Source organism: Pseudophryne corroboree, chromosome 5 (genome assembly GCF_028390025.1).
Source record: "Pseudophryne corroboree isolate aPseCor3 chromosome 5, aPseCor3.hap2, whole genome shotgun sequence".
In the NCBI taxonomy this organism is placed as follows: domain Eukaryota; kingdom Metazoa; phylum Chordata; class Amphibia; order Anura; family Myobatrachidae; genus Pseudophryne; species Pseudophryne corroboree.
This window is the reverse complement of record NC_086448.1, coordinates 716,254,805-716,275,351: the sequence shown is the minus strand read 5'-3', so window position 1 is coordinate 716,275,351 and position 20,547 is coordinate 716,254,805.

Sequence of the window (20,547 nt, the reverse complement as noted above, 5' to 3'; positions counted from 1 at the left end):
CCCCCTTCCCCAGAGCCTAACCCTAACCCTCCAGGGGGCTGACTAAGCCTACCCCCCCTCTCCGCAGCCTAATCTGAACCCCTTGGGGCCACAGCCTAACCCTAACCCTCCCCCCGCAGCCTAAACCTAATCATTGCACCCCCTGCGGCTTACCTGTCCTGTATCCCGTTGGATTGTCATTCAGCATCTTTGCTGTTGGGATTCCGACAATGGGATGGTGAACCTATTCGGGATGCCAGTGTCGGTATTCTGAATAGTGTTGGGATTCCGGAATCGGTATCCTGACTGCAGGTCTCCCGACAGCCGGGATCCTGGCAAGATCCCTTTTTCTGAATACTGCTACTTTTTTTGTATGATGTACTGTATATGCTGGTTTTGTACTACTAAAAACTAATAATAATCTAGCGCTCTAATAAATAAACACACAGGTAGGAGCTGGCATTACATTTAGTGATCAATTTATTAAGGACAATATAACTATAAACTGTATGAAGGGAAGGGGAAAGTGATCATATCAGACTAAACCTCTGATGCTCTGCAATCCAGCAACAGCCTCCCATTTGCTCAAAGTTGCCAACAAATGGTTTCTACCTACTCACTCTTATCAAGGTCTAATGGATCACCCACCTACTAAAATCATGTTGCTGAGCCCCGATTATGGTCAAGTCAGCCAAAGCCCTTCCTATAACAAGAGCATACCAGCCTCATGTGTGATCTGGTGCTCGCTTCCACATGGAAACAAAGCAAAAAAACAATGGAGGGGGAAATATTTTGAAGAAGAGGTTCCAGTAGGAACACAGACCTTAACATAGAATCCCTAACTTAAACCCCTCCCCTTCCCTACCACTCTGCTGGTTAACTAAACTAAATAAATCCTGATGTCAGACTCAAACACCTCTCTCAAATAATTCAGGGTTTAATCCCCCTCAGTCCGATGTGCTTCTGTAAATCAGAAAAAAAAGCAATGTTGTTTATCATATCACATTGAATGATTTCTGAGTCCTTGGCAGCAACAAAAAACAGTTCTTGGGCCAGTAGAGGATCAGAGAAATATGGGGAAAAGTTTTGTCAGCTGGCAATTGTTGCCATAAGGCACTTGAGTATTTCAATTAATATTTTATCCCAATACATTTGATGTTTTTTTCTGCATAATGCGAGCAGTGTATTGCAATATATTGAACTCTTTTGTTACTGCATATACACATTCAATTAGCAGAGTCCCTGCATAGTGATTTTACACATAGAGTACAACTCCTTGGGCTAAATGTAAAAGCCTGTGAGAAGCAGGAAGTGCAGGATTTCATGTGAGTTGGTTTTGCCGTATAAATGATTACTGGGGATGTGGTTATGTGACTGGCAGTCAGGAGACCGCCGGACACAATACCGACGCTGGGATTCTGAACCCTGCATATCCCGCCTGTCAGCATGCCGACTTGTCCATAGAGTGGGAATAGAACCTGTGGTAAGTACAATGAGCACACAGGGCTTCATTGTGCTCTCCCTCCCCCCCGCCGACCACCTATCATTTGGGATCCCGGCGTCGTTATTTTGACCAGCGGTCACACATACCCAACCCGATTGCTGCTTTAAAAATCCATCCAGACTCGCATGAAATCCCACATTTTCTGCTTCTGGCAGGCATTTATATATAACCCTTTTTATTCAGAGAAACAGACACACAGAGACAGAAAACATTTCCTTTAGTAGCTTGAATTGTACTGAGTGCAGATCCTAGTAATTTATCTAAATATAACATTCTACTACCTGACTTTAGACATTTCTTGATAAAAAAATATATTTATTTAGCTAATTCCTTACAGTTTGCTGCCTCCTTTCTGTCTCCTCCCAAGAGGAATTTAATAGAGACTAAGGGCCAAATGTAATAGAGTGAGAGTTTCAGAAAGTGTGAGATTTGGTAAGATTTTGCAGGGTTTTTTTTTAAAGTGACAATCATTTACACAGCAAGATCAACCTGGTTTTGTAGTGTAAATTATAAACTTCCTAATGGCTGATGTGTGCCTCCATTCTAACAGTAAAACATCCTATACCCTTATACTAAGAATAAAGACACGGAGACTTGAATTTGGCAGAAAATTGTTAGCTATTTATTGTAACCCTAACCACTAGAAAAACCTGTAAAAGAAAATATTAAATTAGCATATAATATTAACCGAATATGGTGGCAGAAAAAAGAACGGCTAAAAACCCACTGAAGATAACCTCAAAGACATTAAAACTAAAACAATCCTAATCTACCACAAAAACCATACATAGGTATTCAACTCAGACCTCCACGCTGACTACCCACCCTGATGGGTGATGACGCTGCCCCCTGTCGGGTGATCTAGCAGCCTTAAAAGTCAATGGAGGTGAGTGCACCTAAACCACACCAACACCGTAAAAACTGTGACTAACAAACCAAACCAGAACTTGCTGTTCTTTTCCTCCAACAGCGAAAGACTCTTCTACAGAGGCTTCGCACCGCCACCATACCGTCATCCTAACTCCTGCACCCCCTCAAACAGATCCTCCAGGAAAAACATTATCCCTGCCTTGGACAAATGTACACCATCAGGCCGAAAAAGGTGAGTGTCACGGAACCGAATCTTAGCGTGGCGAACCACTGTCCCTCCGTGAGCCAAAACCCACTTTGCTACTGCTGCATTCACCTTTTGCCTGGCCTCATCAATAGGGCAACCATCCGCCACTCCTCGCCAACGCAACCTTGGCACAATCATTGAGAACACCAAAACACAGCTAGGCCAAGCTGTGACAATACTTGACAAATCTTCCACCATGGACCATCTAAAATCCAAAGACGTCCTCTTACCCAGATCGTTACCACCCAAATGGACAACCAGGACCCTAGGGACTCCATGCTCCCTGGTTTGACTGACTAACCTACCCTTCAAATCATGCCACATCATTCCACGCCAACCAAGCCAACGAACACTATGAGCCTGGGGAAAAACCCAAGCCCCTTCCGAGGCCAAAAACTTGGCTGCCCAGTAAACAAAAGTGACCGACTACCCATACTGACAACTCGTCTTCCACCCAACCTAAAGTGAAGGAAAGGAATAAAAAGTAGGTTAGTAAATTTCCTAACATGAGCTTAATACATGACTTAACCTGAAGGATCTGCCCAAAAAAAAAGGTTTTCATTTCTTATTGAGTCACAGCCTAGCCGCGCTAAACAAGCTTCAAGCTAATCGAAGCGTAACATAAAGGCACAAAGGGAAAGATCAAAATAAAACAAAAGTAAAAGAGGGGTGGGGGTGGAAATGGGGAAACCATAGAAGAACTCAGCTGGAGGTGAAAGCATAAAAACCTGCTGAGGGACTTTTAATTGGAACCAATCAGCCGAATTATGGTAAAATTGAAATTCAGTCCATCAGGTCAGGCAAAAAGTGCAAAAGAACTCCAGATCCCCACTGCCAGCAGCGGCGAGTAGCTAATCCCTGAGTAGGATGAACAGGGGAGACAAACAAACACAAACTGTACAAAGACGGACTCAACAAATCCAACATTAAACCTCTTAACGTTAGCTAAAACAGCAACTCATAAAACCGGGTGAATATACCGCTTGTAACTGGAAGACTTCCAGTGCTCCACAGCCTGAATCTCCGCAACAAAAAAACCTGCCGACAGAGCCGACATCGCAGCCCTGATTCGAAAGGAATGAGTACCAAAAGCAGTGGGCGAAAGGCCCAAGCCGGCCAGACAGCGACTTAGCATCCAGTGAAATTGATACTTCATCAATGGTAAACCATCATAATGCAGCAGCCAGGATCCCCTCACATCAGGCCGCACTGCCGCATATCTGATTGCCAACGTTACCGGGCAAATGCGCTCCTCCAGAGACGACACCAAAGTGACCCATCGCCCTCTACCCACTTGGTCCATCTTAGAGCGATGCAGTCTACACAGCAAAAACCTCTCACCCACCACCACATCGTCTCGGAACATGCGCAAATCTGTCCATTTAGATGGCGCCACCAATTCCGAAATCCGAAAGGCTTCATGATAAGCCATGGAGAACGCCAACTCGAACAACAGCGACTCAAAAAGCGAAGACGCAACCCCTGCTATCGCACTGATGACTGCTGGCAGCAGGGCCACATGCGCCCACCCTTTCATCGCCTTTACAAGGAGGCCGCTCTTTGTCTCATCAGGAAAGCCCTCCAGTTTATTAAAAATTGAAATCCCTGCTAGGTACCGGGACAGCACGGCTCTAGACCTACCCGTGACAAAAAGCTGCCAAACAAAAGAAAACATCAACCGATGCCTGCTCTTACCTTCTTGCCCCTGCCCCTGGACAAACTCTTCCCACTCACTCCAAGCTTGACTGTAAGCCTTAAGCGTGTTTGGAGCTACAGATCGCATCGCTAAGCTCTCCAGTCCGGACTGATCACCAGCCAGACATAATCAGGACATTGAAACAACGCGACGGCAATTCCGTTCTCGATTCCCAGAACGTGCTGCGCGTGAAACCATACATTCCGACGCAAGCAAGTCAGCAACAACTGCGCAAGCACCCTCAATACCACAAGCGACCTCGCCCTCTGATTATTAATCGTATGCAGCACGCCCAGATTGTTGCATCTGAACAAAATGCTGCGATCGGCCAGACGCTCACCCCAAACCTCCAAGGCCACCATAATGGGGAAAAGCTCAAGCAGCAAAAGGTCCTTAGTGAAACCTTCACGAGACCAGTCCTCAGGCCAAGGGGCCACACACTAAGAGCCCTCTAGGTAGCATCCGAACCCAGAGGAACCCGCCGTGTCGGTAAATAGCTGTAATCCAGCATTGTCGACCGTAGGGGCCAACCAGATATGCACCCCATTGAAGTCCTCCAGGAACGAGGCCCAAACGGCCAAATCCCTCTTAATCTCGGAGGACAAGCGAATGAAATGATGTGGTCTGGCACACCCTGCCGTCGACGTTTCCAACTTTCGGCAAAAAAAGGGATAACCCAACAAGCAAAGTTCAAGGGGCTCAACAAAGACTGCGCCTGCCGCAGCGTAAACCTTGCGCGATGCCACAAACTGCCCGATAACCTCGCGAAGCTTGTCAACCTTGGCCTGAGGAAGGCGGCATGAGCCTGCCACCATGTCGATCTCAATACCCAAAAATGACAGACAGGATACCGGCCCCTCCGTTTTATCTTCAGGCACAGGCACGCCAAAGTGGCCTCTGATGCTAAACAACAAATCGCTGCAGCGCGGCGAATCTGCCGGTCCCACACACAGGAAATCATCAAGGTAATGTGCTACCCCATGACCACCCATAGAAGACTCCACGGACCAGTGCAAAAACGTGCTAAATTTCTCGAAGAATGAGCAGGAAATGGAACACCCCATTGGCAAACATTTGTCAATGAAATATTCCACTCCGATCCGAAAACCCATAAAACGGAATGAGTCCGGATGTAACGGAAGTAACCTAAATGCGGATTCAACATCAATCTTAGCTGTCAGAGCTCCTGGGCCATAAGTCCGAACAATCCCCAGTGCCTCGTCAAACGACTGGTACACCACCGAACATTGTTCCAGCGGTATGGCGTTGTTGACTGACGACCCCGACGGGTAAGAGAGATGCTGAATGAGCCTAAAGGCACCTAGAGTCTTCTTAGGAACCACCCCCACTGGAGAAATAACCAATTCATCCAAAGGGGGCAGGCGGAAAAGGACTACCATCCTACCCAGTCGCACTTCTTTCTCCACTTTTTAACGCAAAACTGATGGGAAAGTGCGAGCGGATTGAAGATTCTTGAGGGCCCTAACTCTCACGTCGCCTGCAACCGGCAGGCGGAAACCAAACTTGAACCTGTGAAACAAAAAACCAGCGACCTGCCTATTTGGATACCAGCCAAGCCACTTGGACATGGCATCCAACTTAATTGGTGTTGGAGCCTTGTTGAGCACTCCCGCTGCCAGGGGTTTTACCAAAGCCTTGCTTACCCCCTCTCGGTCCCTGCCGATTCCCTTTAAAACAGTTGGAGGCCAGGTGAAAATCGCCGCATTGCAATCAGGAATGTCGAAAACGACACTGCCTGCCGAAGGAACAGGTCGCATTATTATATGTGAAGCATTTACCCCGCGCGGGCGCCTGCGCCCCCCTGCGAATAGCAGCTCTTCCTTTCCTGCTCAACCCCGCCTCCACACTAGCTCCAGGGTGGATGACCCAGCATGCTGTCCATCCGCCCACGGATTACGGGGCTCCTTCGCAGCTTGAGAAGTTCGAGTGACCTGAAGCCATACCTCCACGTCCTTGCACCCAAAATCAATTATATGCAAGCAATCCTGCTTTTCCCGAAACTTCTTGTCATACACGCGCCATTCTACTCCTGTTGACGTTCGCTGCTTATCGTGAATCAGGTGCAGGTACCTGATGATGTTCATGTGCTCATCCGACCTATCCTCCAAATAACACGCCGCAAAGACGCAAAAGCCAGCCAGTCAATTGTCAAACGACCGGAATGCCTCTGCGCCGATGCCCTTCTTAGCTTTAGCTGCCTTATACTCTTTCTTAGCATCCTTAGTCAACACGAACAAATCCACGTATTCGCCTCTACCAATTTTCTTCCGACAGCTATCCCGCAGCCCCCTCAACACTGCCGTATAGTCACAGTGAACTACTCCCATCAAATGATGGTGCTTCTTGGACCTGTGATCGCTCTCGCTAAGCCGCTTGCGCCTCTTCCGCTTCTCCCGCTGCCCTGCCGCCTTTTTTGCATACCTGGCAGCCTGCTTCTTCGCTCTAGTCGTGCTACTAACCTTGGACGCTTGCGATGACAAGGATGAAGAAAAGGAGGAACTGTCAGAACTAGTGCGCGTGGAGGAGCCCGATGACAAAATCTCCACCTCACCTGACTTTGACGACCGCGCGGACTCAGATGCCACTGCTGTGTGAATCTCAAAATCCTCATGCCCATCATCCTCCATCTCGCCAAGTCCTCCTGAAAAAGAAAACAAAGACCGGGACCCGGAAACCCCTGCAGGGACCGGCAGTCCGATCTGAGACACTCCCGCCTGCTCAATACGCGAGCGACTCACCCCCGTTAGCGTGTTGCCCAACTGTGCCGCGGCCTCTTCCAACTCCTGGCAAGCGCGCTATCCGCCGCACCGCCGATCCCGATGGCGCGGAAGAAGCCCTCCTGACCCCCCGTGTGCCCGCATGACTTTCCAAACCCGGGGAGGCAGCTGCCACCAATGGGGCCAAAGCCGACGCCACTGATGACAGCGCAGATGTCAGGTCCCCAGAGGCCTCCTGTTTGCCCCTATCCTCCTGGCCCCTGCCAGGCGAGACTGCCGGGGCATCCAGTGCCCCACTCCGCCTCCTACCCTGGCCCACATAAGTTGCCGAGGAGGGCCCTGCTACCAACCGATCAGAATGCCTGGCTGACCTATTGGTCCCCCCTCTGATTGCTTGTCCTGTCCTCTGCACCCCGAGGCGAGACTAAAGCCCCACAATGGCCCCCTCTCCACCACCTTCTGAGCGGTAGCGAGCAGGGGCACGCAGGGGTCGGGCTGCGGCAGCCATGACAGAAAAGGGACAAGGAGGGGAGGTGAGCAGCAATAAATCCCCCAAAAGCTAAACTAAGTTATTATTTTAAACAAATATAAGTGCAGCCCTTAGTGGGGATTGAACCTACTAAACTAATCTAAACCAAAAGCACCAAGCAAGAGAAATAAAACTGTCCTAATCAGTACAGCATACACTCACCGCAAGGCAAACTAAAAGAGACCCCTAATGCCCTAAGCATTCCCTATATATACTGATCCCTCCCCTAACTATAATTGGCTGTAACCTGTCATATAATTCTGGTTCACACCCATCACAGGAGGTTTAACTTTCTCCATTCCCATGTCTGTCATTCTGTTCTCCTTGCCGCTTTAAAAAAAACGGAAAAACCTTACCAAATCTCTCACTTTCTGAAACTCTCACTCTATTACATTTGGCCCCATAGCTTTATTAAAGTGTGGAAATTCATAAAAATAATAGAAATTGAAAAAAGAAACTATGTCGTTGGTCGAGTTATTAAATAAATACACTGCACCCTCTTTAAAGCTTATATTTATACTTTTACCCCTGAAGAAAACCAACTGTGATTTGCTTGAAATGGCTGTCGGGTGGGCTGCTACCACTGACCTTTATTCAGTGTACTATGGGCCTAATTCAGAGTTGATTGCAGCAGCGAATTTGTTAGCAGATGGGCAAAACCATGGGGGTCATTCTGAGTTGTTCGCTCGTTGCCGATTTTCACACCGGAGCGATTAAGGCAAAAATGCGCATGCGCATGGTACGCAGTGTGCATGCGGTTAGTATTTTAGCACAAAACTTAGCAGATTTACTCATGTCCGAACGAAGATTTTTAATTGTTGAAGTGATCGGAGTGTGATTGACAGGAAGTGGATGTTTCTGGGCAGAAACTGGCCATTTTCTGGGAGTGTGCGGAAAAACGCAGGCATGCCAGGATAAAACGCGGGAGTGTCTGGAGAAACGGGGGAGTGGCCGGCCGAATGCAGGGCGTGTTTGTGACGACAAACCAGGAACGAAACGGCCTGAGCTCATCGCAATCTGTGAGTAGGTCTGGAGCTACTCAGAAACTGCTAAGAATTTTCTATTCGCAATTCTGCAAATCTTTCGTTCGCTATTCTGCTAAGCTAAGATACACTCCCAGAGGGTGGCAGCCCAGCATGTGCAATGCTGCTAAAATCTGCTAGTGAGCGAACAACTCAGAATCACCCCCCATGTGCATTGCAGGGGCGGGGCAGATATAACATGTGCAGAGAGAGTTAGATGTGGGTGGGGTGTGTTCAATCTGAAATCTAAAGTGCAGTGTAAAAATAAAACAGGCAGTATTTACCCTGCACAGAAACAAAATAACCCACCCAAATCTAACTGTCAGGAATCTACATTCGCCATCGCATCACTTCCAGTGAACAGGCGTCTCCTGGCTTCAGTACTCTGTCCTCAGAGTTACCTTGGATTCAGTTACTGCTTATTATTTCATCTGTTACTGCCGGTTCTAAGTTATCATCCACTGCTATATCATTTCTCTGTGACTTTTATGTTTAATAAACATCAGTGCATGTGCGCAGGACTCTTTATGCAACCTCCACGTCTCATACGTCATTCCAACACTGACCCACTAGTGCCCCCTCCGGGAACAGACTAAATCTGAATCCTGACAACCTGACAGTTTGTCCAAGGCCCATGGACCTGGACGGTGGTCAGAGTGTGGGGTCAGGGTCACTCCAGAGTTTGGTGTCACGACTCAATGGCTATGAGGTGGCACAACAACAAGTGATCCTGTTTCTACAGGGAATGTCTACCCGTTTGGATACCTTGCAGCAATCCCTTCCAAGTTCTGTTGATCCTCCTGTTCCAGTTCAAGTCACTCCTGCTCCAGTTATTCCAACTTCCTCTGCACAATTCGTTCTTGTAGATTGACCTCGCACAAGTCAGCCCTATCTACACCCTTCACAACTGATTCTCCTGAGAGGGCGACTTCCTCCTTTGCAAATTTCAGGACTCCTCTGTCTTCTGCTGTAAAACCTGAACTTATAAGCACTCTTTGTTATTTATTGGAACAACTTCAAAGTCTGCTATCAAGAATCATTCCAATCATACCAGAAATCCTAGGTGGTGCTTTAAACACAGTGAAGAGTCCTGCTCAATGTATTGAGACTAGTGCGACCTCCGTGTCAAGCTTCCTTCAAACTCAAGTCTCTTCTCCTATGCAGAGAGAGGGCAGATTCCAGAGCTACCCGCGCTCCAAACTCACGGAAGCTGAACGCCGGCATCGCAAGCAGCTTCACTTCTGCTTTTACTGTGGGAGTTCTAGTCATCTTATTAAGGACTGTTCCTTCCGCAACTCAAAAGTTGGTGAGAGGTCCCAACATCCCAGTGTTTTCACCTGCAAACCTTCCAACGTATCCTCTACAGTTTCAAGTTCCTTTACCCCGGACAGGAGTGTCCAAAAAGTCTACGATTGGGGTCCTGTGACAAATAGACCCAATCCCAAGTTCAGAAATCAACAGAGACTATCTATGTTACCCATCACTAAAGTAGTTTGTGTTTACAGCCCGAGAAGGGACATCTGTGTGTACAGCCCGAGAAGGGGCATCTGTGTCTACAGCCCGAGAAGGGGCATCTGTGTCTACAGCCCGAGAAGGGGCATCTGTGTCTACAGCCCGAGAAGGGGCATCTGTGCCCGAGAAGGGGCATCTGTGCCTACAGCCCGAGAAGGGGCATCTGTGCCTACAGCCCGAGAAGGGGCATCTGTGCCTACAGCCCGAGATGGGGCATCTGTGCCTACAGCCCGAGAAGGGGCATCTGATGTTGTGACCCCAGAAGGGGCATCTGATGTTCAGGTTCCAGAAGTGGCATCCGGGCATGCAACGCAAAGAAGTGTGTCTGATCTATTAACCCCAGGAAAGGTCTTTGGAGTTTCAGCCTCAAGTGAGGAATCCAGGGCCAAGATCCCAGGAGGAATTCTTAAAGCCACAGATACAGACATGAACTTTTGTTTGCCAACTTCAGAGAGTGCTACCAGCTCAGTACCACTCCAAGAGGGATCATCAGAACATCCGGATTCTGTCTATACAGAGTCAAGTGTCAATGGACCTAGCCCGGTTCCAGCCGTTGGTCCAAAGTCTCCACTGGTTCCAGCCAGCCTGAGTGGCTCCAATGATGGGCTACCTCCTTCGGTTCCAGCTGATTCCAGAATCCTCTGATCAAATCCCGGTCCTATCCGTGAGTCCGAGGACTCCACCGGTTCCAGCTGGTTCAAGCTCTTCCGGACCCAATCCGGTCCCGTCTGTCCGGATCAGCCTCCTTCGGTTCCAGCCGATTCCAGTAAGCCTCCTTCGGTTCCAGCCGATTCCAGCATCCTCGGATCAAATCCGGTCCTATCCGTCAGTCCGAGGACTCCACCGGTTCCAGCCGGCTCAAGCTCTTCCGGACCCAATCCAGTCCCATTCGTTTGTCCGGATCAGTCTCCTTCGGTTCCAGCCGATTCCAGTCTCTTCGGATCAAATCCGGTCCTATCCGTCAGTCCGAAGACTCCTCCGGTTCCAGCCGGTTCAAGCTTTTCTGGACCCAATCCGGTCCCATCCGTCTGTCCAGATCAGCCTCCTTCAGTTCAAGACAATTCAAGTAGTCCTGTACAAATCCCGGTTCCATCCGTTTGTCCAAAGTTGCCATCTGTCCCTGCCGATTCCAGTTCCTCTGAACCCGGTGTGGTTCTCTCCAGTGTTTCAAGTAAGCAACTCCTGTCGCTATGTCCAGAGTCTACAGTTCTTGCAGATATTGCAGTTGCCTCAACCCAGATGGAGGCTCTAATCATCTCACCCCAAGATGAAGCTTCTAGTGTTCAGTCAACCTCAGCTGAGAATTCCCGTCGGTCAATCCAGGAGATGAAGTCCTCTCTCCACCCTAGAGCATTTCAAGTTGATTGTACTCCTGCTTCTGAATGCTTATTCCAGTCCTCTACTCTCAAGTTTCCTACATTGTCTTCCGAGACTTCAACTGACATTCAGCCTTCCAAGTGTCCAGTAGATACACAAGCTCCAGTCTACTTTGATGGTGACTATGCTCAGTTCCATGCAGTGGCGAGCCAATACCTCGCTTTTACTGAGTCGGAATCTTCAGTGAGTATTACTCCAGCCAATGCAATCAGATACTACCTCCTGTTCTTCAAAGGTAGAGCACTGGACTAGGCGAATCCTCTCATTGAATCTAAAGATCCGCTACTGAGTGATCTTCCTGCTTTCTGCAAAGCAGTAAAACAGGAGTTTGCTCCAAAGTTAATGCATTCAAAGTCATCTGGGTATTCTGGACAATTTGTCAACAGTTGGCCTACTGCTAAATCCTCTCCAACATCTCTGTCTGTGCAAAATCAGGATACATTAGACCAAGCTATTAAAGATTTCCAAGCTGCAAAATCAAGACAAGGTTCTCAGACTTTAGATTTGAAAGTTGCATATACTTCCGTGTCTCCGTCTTAAAGCAACACTTCTGAAAGTATTGACTCCCCGGATTCAACATCTGCTCAGTCTTCTGATCAGTCTTCCAGTTCTCAGTTTCTTGACCCAACTCTTTCCAAGCATAATCTGGTATTGCCGAATCAACGCATCCGAGATTTCAAGAATTACAAGTATTGGAGAGCTTCAAAACCAGTTCAAAGTCTACCATCTGTTGACGTAAGTGTGGGCTATGCTGCCATTAACCCTAATCCTGGTGTCTTGTATAGCTTCAAATTCACTGGACCACAGGTTGTCTCAGATACTGTTGTTCCTAAACAAAAGGCTCCCATGACCACGCTAGACCTGGACTCTGACTCTGAAAGTGAGTTTATTGATGACGACTCAAGTTACATTATGGGGCGTTCTATCCTTCCGAGTTATGCCTTCTCCCAGGAAGTAAAATCTGTCTCAAATGACCATGAATGGTCTACTTGTTCTGACGAGAAAAGTCTTTCTTCTGGAGATGAAAGTTGGGAAGACTTTTGAGGACCTCTGCTTATTGTGTATTCCTAAGTTCTTTTTCAAGGATCCTCCAAGTTCCAGCGTGGGTGTTCGGTGCCCACCCATAAAAGGGGGGGTACTGTCAGGAATCTACATTCGCCATCGCATCACTTCCAGTGAACAGGCGTCTCCTGGCTTCAGTACTCTGTCCTCAGAGTATCCCCTGTGAATTGGACCTGTGGAACTACAGGTCCCAGCAGTTCCAGTTCTGTTCCAGTCTTCAGTCTCCTGCAGCCCACAGCTCACTGTGCTCCACCTAACCAGTTCTATCTTTTGGTAATCACTGGCTTCAGCCAGCAGCCTGGAGTACACAGTGCTTCTAGTTAAACAGCATTAACTCCTGGTGCACTACTGATCCCAGCCAGCAACCAGCAGTGCATTGCATTAACTGTCTACAGAATTATTCTCCCGGTTAATCACCAGCTCCAGTTAACTCTCAGCTGATCTGGGCACCCAATCCTGGATGGTGTGTTCTCACAGAGATTCATCCTATCATCACAGAGCAAGGTGTATAAACTCCAGTTCCTAGCGCATTCACATTGCCTTGGACAACGAGTCACATTTGGTGTGTTCCAGTCTCCAGTGGTTCCCCGTGGTTCCTCTCATCATTTCATTCCAAACATCATTCTGCATTTCTCCTGCTTGCTCCAGACTCCAGCCACAGTTCAACAGCAGTAAGAGACTCTCCTCAGGTGTTATTCATTGCCTAATCTATGCACCTTGTTACCAGCATTCCATTCTGTGTATTGCATCCAGCACTTAACAAACATGCTGAGTTAGGACTGTCTCCTGCCTGGGCCTTGCTTGGCTAAAAGAACTTTTATGTTACAGAGACTGTGTGCTTCTTTCAAATACTGAAGTTCTGTTTGCATCAATCACAGTTACCAGTGACCTTATATTTTTCAAACCCGTTTGCATTCAGTTATCAGGTTATCTTCATTCCTCATTTGTGTTATCAGAGACTTTATTTTGCTTTAAACCATTTGCATCCAGTTACCAAATTATTCTATGTTTATGTTACCAGAGACTTTGTTTTGCTTGAAACCATTTGCATTCAGTCATCAAGTTATCTTCTATATTTGTGTTGCCAGAGACTTTTGATTATTACCTTGGATTCAGTTACTGCTTATTATTTCATCTGTTACTGCCGGTTCTAAGTTATCATCCACTGCTATATAATTTCTCTGTGACTTTTATGTTTAATAAACATCAGCGCATGTGCGCAGGACTCTTTATGCAACCTCAACGTCTCATACGTCATTCCAACACTGACCCACTAGTGCCCCCTCCGGGAACAGACTAAATCGGAATCCTGACAACCTGACACTAACTCTCTCTGTAAATGTTATATCTGCTACACCTGCAGTGCACATGGGGGGTGATTCCGAGTTGTTCACTCGCAAGCTGCTTTTAGCAGCATTGCACACGCTAAGCCGCCGCCTACTGGGAGTGAATCTTAGCTTATCAAAATTGCGAACGAAAGATTCGCAATATTGCGAAAAGACTTCTCTGTGCAGTTTCTGAGTAGCTCGAGACTTACTCTTCCAGTGCGATCAGTTCAGTGCTTGTCGTTCCTGGTTTGACATCACAAACGCACCCAGCGTTCGCCCAGACACTCCTCCGTTTCTCCAGCCACTCCCGCGTTTTCCCCAGAAACTGTAGCGTTTTTTCACACACTCCCATAAAACGGCCAGTTTCCGCCCAGAAACACCCACTTCCTGTCAATCACACTCCGATCTCCAGAACGAAGAAAAAACCTTGTAATGCTGTGAGTAAAATACCAATCTTCATAGCAAATTTACTTGGCGCAGTCGCAGTGCGAACATTGCGCATGCGCAATAAGCGGAAAATCGCTGCGATGCAAAGAAAATTACAGAGCGAACAACTCGCTCGCTAGCTACTTTTAGCAGCATTGCACACGCTAGGCCGCTGCCCTCTGGGAGTGTATTTTAGCTTAGCAGAATAGCGAACAAAAGATTAGCAGAATTGCTACTAAATATTTTCTTGCAGTTTCTGAGTAGCTCCAAACCTACTCCTACATTGCGATCAGCTCGGTCCGTTTAGTTCCTGGTTTGACGTCCCAAACACGCCCTGCGTTCGGCCAGCCACTCCCCCATTTCTCCAGACACTCCCGCGTTTTTCCCTGACACGCCTGCATTTTTTAGCACACTACCGGAAAATGCTCAGTTACCACCCAGAAACGCCCCTTTCCTGTCAATCACTCACCAATCAGCAGTGCGACTGAAAAGCGCCGCAGGATCCACAGCAAATCTACTAAGTTTTAAGTTAAATAACTAAGCGCATACGCCCTGCGTGCCTTGCGCATGCGCAATTAGCAACAAATTGCAGCATAGCTAAAATCGGCAACGAGCGAACAACTCTGAATGACCACCATGGTTTTGACCAACTGCTAACAAATTTGCTGCTATGATCAACTGTGAATTACCCTCTATGTGATTCTGCATTGCAATAAAACTGCTAAACATGGGAGCTGGTTCTATTTTGCATTTTTTTAAAAGTGAGTGTTTCTTCAATACTTCTGTATCCTGATAAAATGGTATAAAGCCATGAAACGCGGATAACATATTTGCAGAGTCCAGTGTTAACTGTTACAAGCTGTTCCAAAGTGCTGCTGCCTTGCGCATATATATATATATATATATATATATCCAGTATACTGCTGCACCTGTGTATAATGCCCACTTGCGCTGTGGCTTAAATATTATGTGTAAATCTGGCTATGGTACTAGCCAGGGCCTCCTGAGCCATTTGCCTCACTGCACGGCCCTATCTAATGGTGCCCACACTTTGGCCCTCATTCCGAGTTGTTCGCTCGGTAAATTTCATCGCATCGCAGCGATTTTCCGCTTAGTGCGCATGCACAATGTCCGCACTGCGACTGCGCCAAGTAAATTTGCTATGAAGATAGGATTTTTACTCACGGCTTTTTCTTCGCTCCGGCGATCGTAGTGTGATTGACAGGAAATGGGTGCTACTGGGCGGAAACACGGCGTTTTATGGGCGTGTGGATAAAAACGCTACCGTTTCCGGAAAAAACGCGGGAGTGGCTGGAGAAACGGAGGAGTGTCTGGGCGAACGCTGGGTGTGTTTGTGACGTCAAACCAGGAACGACAAGCACTGAACTGATCGCAGATGCCGAGTAAGTCTGAAGCTACTCTGAAACTGCTAAGTAGTTTGTAATCGCAATATTGCGAATACATCGTTCGCAATTTTAAGAAGCTAAGATTCACTCCCAGTAGGCGGCGGCTTAGCGTGTGCAATACTGCTAAAATCGCCTTGCGAGCGAACAACTCGGAATGAGGGCCTTTGTGCTATCTGTGCTAGGTGCAATTTGAGCTATACTATGGGGTCTATTTACTAAGCCTTGGATGGAGATAAATTCGCTGGAGATAAAGTACCAGCCAATCAGCTCCTAACTGCCATGTCACAGACTGTGTTTGAAAAATGACAGTTAGTAACCGATTGGCTGGTACTTTATCTCCAGCGACTCCATCCAAGGCTTAGTAAATAGACCACTATGTGTGCTATCCGATTTGTTCTCTAGTGGTATGCTATTTGAACTACTTGTATTTTGAACTACACCAGATTTTAGCTACACTACAATATGTAATGTATGCTAAGTAGTTCATAAATACATGCCTGCACATACTATTTAGCCTTGCGATATGCACAACATGGGAGTGCGCATCGCTTCACAAGGGACACTAAACATGGTGCAATTTGAACTGGACGCAATGCGATTTAAACTAAGAAGATCAATTTGCATGCAATAATTGCACCGTGTGTGGTAGAGATGAGCGGGTTCGGTTTCTCTGAATCCGAACCCGCCAGAACTTCATGGTTTTTTTCACGGGTCCGAGCAGACTCGGATCTTCCCGCCTTGCTCGGTTAACCCGAGCGCGCCCGAACGTCATCATGACGCTGTCGGATTCTCGCGAGGCTCGGATTCTATCGCGAGACTCGGATTCTATATAAGGAGCCGCGCGTCGCCGCCATTTTCACACGTGCATTGAGATTGATAGGGAGAGGACGTGGCTGGCGTCCTCTCCATTTAGATTATAAGAGACTGAGAGAGATTTACTGGAGCTGACTAGGAGGAGTACTGTTACTGTAGAAGTGTAGAGACTGAGTGGAGAGAGTTTACTAGTGAGGACAGTGCAGTTTACTTTATAATCCGTTCTCTGCCTGAAAAAAGCGATACACAGCACACAGTGACTCAGTCACATAGCATATCTGTGTGCACTGCTCAGGCTCAGGCCAGTGTGCTGCATCATCTATTATCTATATATAATATTATATATATCTGTCTGACTGCTCAGCTCACACAGCTTATAATTGTGGGGGAGACTGGGGAGCACTACTGCAGTGCCAGTTATAGGTTATAGCAGGAGCCAGGAGTACATAATATATTATATAGTGAGTGACCACCAGACACACAGTGCTGTTTATTTAATATATCCGTTCTCTGCCTGAAAAAAGCGATACACACAGTGACTCAGTCAGTCACATACCATATCTGTGTGCACTGCTCAGGCTCAGGCCAGTGTGCTGCATCATCTATTATCTATATATAATATTATATATATCTGTCTGACTGCTCAGCTCACACAGCTTATAATTGTGGGGGAGACTGGGGAGCACTACTGCAGTGCCAGTTATAGGTTATAGCAGGAGCCAGGAGTACATAATATATTATATAGTGAGTGACCACCAGACACACAGTGCAGTTTATTTAATATATCCGTTCTCTGCCTGAAAAAAGCGATACACACAGTGACTCAGTCAGTCACATACCATATCTGTGTGCACTGCTCAGGCTCAGGCAAGTGTGCTGCATCATCTATTATCTATATATAATATTATATATATCTGTCTGACTGCTCAGCTCACACAGCTTATAATTGTGGGGGAGACTGGGGAGCACTACTGCAGTGCCAGTTATAGGTTATAGCAGGAGCCAGGAGTACATAATATATTATATAGTGAGTGACCACCAGACACACAGTGCAGTTTATTTAATATATCCGTTCTCTGCCTGAAAAAAGCGATACACACAGTGACTCAGTCAGTCACATACCATATCTGTGTGCACTGCTCAGGCTCAGGCCAGTGTGCTGCATCATCTATTATCTATATATAATATTATATATATCTGTCTGACTGCTCAGCTCACACAGCTTATAATTGTGGGGGAGACTGGGGAGCACTACTGCAGTGCCAGTTATAGGTTATAGCAGGAGCCAGGAGTACATAATATATTATATAGTGAGTGACCACCAGACACACAGTGCAGTTTATTTAATATATCCGTTCTCTGCCTGAAAAAAGCGATACACACAGTGACTCAGTCAGTCACATACCATATCTGTGTGCACTGCTCAGGCTCAGGCCAGTGTGCTGCATCATCTATATATATTATATATCTGTCTGACTGCTCAGCTCACACAGCTTATAATTGTGGGGGAGACTGGGGAGCACTACTGCAGTGCCAGTTATAGGTTATAGCAGGAGCCAGGAGTACATATTATATTAAAATTAAACAGTGCACACTTTTGCTGCAGGAGTGCCACTGCCAGTGTGACTGACCAGTGACCTGACCACACTGACCACCAGTATAGTTAGTAGTATACTTATATTGTGATTGCCTGAAAAAGTTAAACACTCGTCGTGTGACTTCACTTGTGTGTTTTTTTTTTTTTTATTCTATAAAAATAAAACTCATTCTGCTGACAGACAGTGTCCAGCAGGTCCGTCATTATATAATATATAATATATACCTGTCCGGCTGCAGTAGTGATATATATATATTTTTTATATCATTTATCATCCAGTCGCAGCAGACACAGTACGGTAGTTCACGGCTGTGGCTACCTCTGTGTCTCTGCACTCGGCAGGCAGTCCGTCCATAATTGTAATACCACCTAACCGTGGATTTTTTTCATTCTTCTTTATACATACATAGTTACATAGACATCTTCTCTTTATCAACCAGTCTATATTAGCTGCAGACACAGTACAGTACGGTAGTTCACGGCTGTGGCTACCTCTGTGTCTGCACTCGGCAGGCAGTCCGTCCATAATTGTATACCACCTAACCGTGGTTTTTTTTCATTCTTCTTTATACATACATAGTTACATAGACATCTTCTCTTTATCAACCAGTCTATATTAGCTGCAGACACAGTACAGTACGGTAGTTCACGGCTGTGGCTACCTCTGTGTCTGCACTCGGCAGGCAGTCCGTCCATAATTGTATACCACCTAACCGTGGATTTTTTTCAGTCTTCTTTATACATACATAGTTACATAGACATCTTCTCTTTATCAACCAGTCTATATTAGCTGCAGACACAGTACAGTACGGTAGTTCACGGCTGTGGCTACCTCTGTGTCTGCAGTCGGCAGGCAGTCCATAATTGTATACTAGTATCCATCTCCATTGTTTACCTGAGGTGCCTTTTAGTTGTGCCTATTAAAATATGGAGAACAAAAATGTTGAGGTTCCAAAATTAGGGAAAGATCAAGATCCACTTCCACCTCGTGCTGAAGCTGCTGCCACTAGTCATGGCCGAGACGATGAAATGCCAGCAACGTCGTCTGCCAAGGCCGATGCCCAATGTCATAGTACAGAGCATGTCAAATCCAAAACACCAAATATCAGTAAAAAAAGGACTCCAAAACCTAAAATAAAATTGTCGGAGGAGAAGCGTAAACTTGCCAATATGCCATTTACCACACGGAGTGGCAAGGAACGGCTGAGGCCCTGGCCTATGTTCATGGCTAGTGGTTCAGCTTCACATGAGGATGGAAGCACTCAGCCTCTCGCTAGAAAAATGAAAAGACTCAAGCTGGCAAAAGCAGCACAGCAAAGAACTGTGCATTCTTCGAAATCCCAAATCCACAAGGAGAGTCCAATTGTGTCGGTTGCGATGCCTGACCTTCCCAACACTGGACGTGAAGAGCATGCGCCTTCCACCATTTGCACGCCCCCTGCAAGTGCTGGAAGGAGCACCCGCAGTCCAGTTCCTGATAGTCAGATTGAAGATGTCAGTGTTGAAGTACACCAGGATGAGGAGGATATGGGTGTTGCTGGCGCTGGGGAGGAAATTGACCAGGAGGATTCTGATGGTGAGGTGGTTTGTTTAAGTCAGGCACCCGGGGAGACACCTGTTGTCCGTGGGAGGAATATGGCCGTTGACATGCCAGGTGAAAATACCAAAAAAATCAGCTCTTCGGTGTGGAGGTATTTCACCAGAAATGCGGACAACAGGTGTCAAGCCGTGTGTTTCCTTTGTCAAGCTGTAATAAGTAGGGGTAAGGACGTTAACCACCTCGGAACGTCCTCCCTTATACGTCACCTGCAGCGCATTCATAATAAGTCAGTGACAAGTTCAAAAACTTTGGGTGACAGCGGAAGCAGTCCACTGACCAGTAAATCCCTTCCTCTTGTAACCAAGCTCACGCAAACCACCCCACCAACTCCCTCAGTGTCAATTTCCTCCTTCCCCAGGAATGCCAATAGTCCTGCAGGCCATGTCACTGGCAATTCTGACGAGTCCTCTCCTGCCTGGGATTCCTCCGATGCATCCTTGCGTGTAACGCCTACTGCTGCTGGCGCTGCTGTTGTTGCCGCTGGGAGTCGATGGTCATCCCAGAGGGGAAGTCGTAAGCCCACTTGTACTACTTCCAGTAAGCAATTGACTGTTCAACAGTCCTTTGCGAGGAAGATGAAATATCACAGCAGTCATCCTACTGCAAAGCGGATAACTGAGGCCTTGACAACTATGTTGGTGTTAGACGTGCGTCCGGTATCCGCCGTTAGTTCACAGGGAACTAGACAATTTATTGAGGCAGTGTGCCCCCGTTACCAAATACCATCTAGGTTCCACTTCTCTAGGCAGGCGATACCGAGAATGTACACGGACGTCAGAAAAAGACTCACCAGTGTCCTAAAAAATGCAGTTGTACCCAATGTCCACTTAACCACGGACAT